This window comes from Mandrillus leucophaeus, unplaced genomic scaffold (assembly GCF_000951045.1).
Source record: "Mandrillus leucophaeus isolate KB7577 unplaced genomic scaffold, Mleu.le_1.0 Scaffold754, whole genome shotgun sequence".
Classification (NCBI taxonomy): Eukaryota; Metazoa; Chordata; class Mammalia; order Primates; family Cercopithecidae; genus Mandrillus; species Mandrillus leucophaeus.
In genome coordinates this window covers 1,215,539-1,218,116 of record NW_012108186.1, presented here as the reverse complement: position 1 = coordinate 1,218,116, position 2,578 = coordinate 1,215,539, and positions in this window count along the sequence as shown.

Genomic DNA, 2,578 nt, shown 5'->3' with positions numbered 1-2,578 from the left:
CAAGTGAAACACCTCATTCTCAGAGACTGTAGAAAACTGCGGTTATAGATTAGGTGACTGTGTATGAAGCGGTAGGAAGTGGAGGAAGAATGTATATGACAACTTCAAGTCCTCAGTTTGACAGGAAAGGAGATTATCTGAGTGGTGGAAAAGAAGAGGGCTTGAAGAGGATGCAGAAGGCTTAGAATGGTTTTGAAACTGAATAAAATAAGCAGTTGAATAAGGATACATGCAAGGATTGAAAGTATTGTTCCCATAGTAAGTATTTATTGTTCATCTCCCGTGTGTTAGGTTTTCAAATCACAATAATAAACAAGGTAGACACTGACTACACCTTCAAGACAGAGATTAGGTAAGTAAATGGAAAATTACCATTCATTGTGACTACTGTTCAGGAACTCTGAATGGAAAGGTATCATTTGAATATCAATAGGCATTAACCGAGCAAAGAGAGAAAGAGGAGTAAAGAGTGTTGCAACACACGGCCTACTATATGCAAAGACCCACAATTACAGGAAGTCTGGTATATTCTATTTCACTGAATATAGTGCCTTCTGGAAGTTCAGAGAGATACAGTTGAGGTGAGGAGAGGAGAGGCTAAAGAATAAGAGGGGAGGGCCTGACTATGTTGGTCTTTATATAGTACAGCAAGGAGTTTGGACTAAACTCCCAAGACATTAGAGAAACACTGTATGGTTTTAGATAGGAGAAAAATCAGCTCAAATCTACATTTTGAAAGATGTCTCGGTTAAAGCTCTCTGTGGCAAAAAAAAAACAAAAAACAAAAAACAGAATACTGCTACAGCTGACTTAAGCAAAAAGAAGAAATTTATTAACTATATATTATACTGTTTTTCAACCTTTTCCATATCCTGGCACAGATGGAAAATGATAATATTTATACAGCACCCTGGGGAAAAGAGACGAGGCTGCTTGTGGCAGGAGGCAAGCAGCCTGGGGACTCCAGCTGCCCTGAGGCTAGGGGGTCAACATCGCAGCATACATCTGCAACAGACCAGCTGGAGAGCTCAGAGCCACTACATGAAATTATAGACTCAGGGATAAATCATGCAAACAGAGACTGGCTGAGCCTCATGAGGCTAGGAACTCTAAAGCCATCAGAAGTCAGGTGTCTTTTCTCAGCCTCTCTCTCTCTTTCTGGGGCAATGTGGTTCTATCTCTGCTCCTTTTGGTATATAGATGCTTCCTTGTGCACGTGGCTGAATCTGCCTCATATCTCCCATGTCTGCAAGTTCTTCCAGTTGAAGTACCCAATAAAAAAAACCTAGCAGTCCTTAATGTTAACTCCACATTCCCAAGAAAAAGAATCTGATTGAACCAGGTGTCTATTCTGTCTACATCTTTTGTTATCAGTAAGATGCCCTATAATAAACATAGAGCCATGGAGGCCTGCCATGTGATTAGAGGTAATTTCCAAGAAGAGCTGCAGAAGCGGGCAGACTCTTGAGACCTCAGAAGAGTACTCTGGCTACAATAGGAAGCATGTCTAAAGAAAAAGCTATATGGGATTCATGGGGATGCATTGAGAAGCTGTTCCAGCAAGCCAGGAAAAGTTCAGAATGGCCAAGGCAAGAGTAAGAGTATTAGTAATACAAGTACAGAGATTTGAGCAATAGTTTCAAGACATATTAATAAGATCTGGGGTTTGGTTATTTGAAGGTATAAAAAAGAAAAAGAGACAGATTTCTGGCTTGAACAACCAGGTGAAGGGGATGGCATCTTTCACTGATCAGGGACATGTGGGAAGAATAACAAGATTGAGAGACAGAAGAGTTTCACCATTGGATTGATAGGTCCAATAGGCAGCTGGTTAGGAGATATTGGAGCTTAGAAGCGCCATCTAAGAGGAATTTAAATTTGGGAGTTTTTAAAATAATGACTAAAGTTTTGGAGTGAAATTGTGCAGGTAGAGAGTTTAGGATGAGAATAAAAGCTGAGAAACAGTGGAAAGGACCCCAGGAAAGAAACATAGTTTGAGGAGTGGTCAGAGTAGGAGAGGCCTCCAAAGCAGATTGAGCAAGAGTACCAAGATGGGAGAAGAAAGCACAAGAAAGAAAGAAGAAACTGAAAGACAAAAGAAAGGATTTTTTTCTACACATAGGGAAAAACCAGTAGCACCAAATGTTGCTAAGAAGTAAAATAGAATATAGAATAAAAAGAGCTCCATGGATTTAGCAATAAGTGCCTTGGCAAGGAAGCCGTCTAAATAGAGGAGTGAGTACAAAAGCCAAAATGAAAAGTATTTAAGAGTAAATGGGAGATAAAAAAGTAAAGCTTTAGCAAGAGTCATGAGAAATTTGGCTGTGAAAAGGCAGAGAATATGCTAATAATGAGAAAGGGTTATAAATTGAGGGAGTGTTTTGTTTTGCTCTTAAATATGTCATATTAATTCCATACAATGGTGTATCTGGCAGGCATCTCCAAGCTAAAGAGTGGAGATGAAATGGTGGCAGTAACTCAAAAAGCATGCCAAATCTTTGCTACCTGTGCCTGCCTAAAAACACAGAGGATAATGCTGAACTGCAGAATTTAGAAGTTCATTCTCTGGTCACTGAAC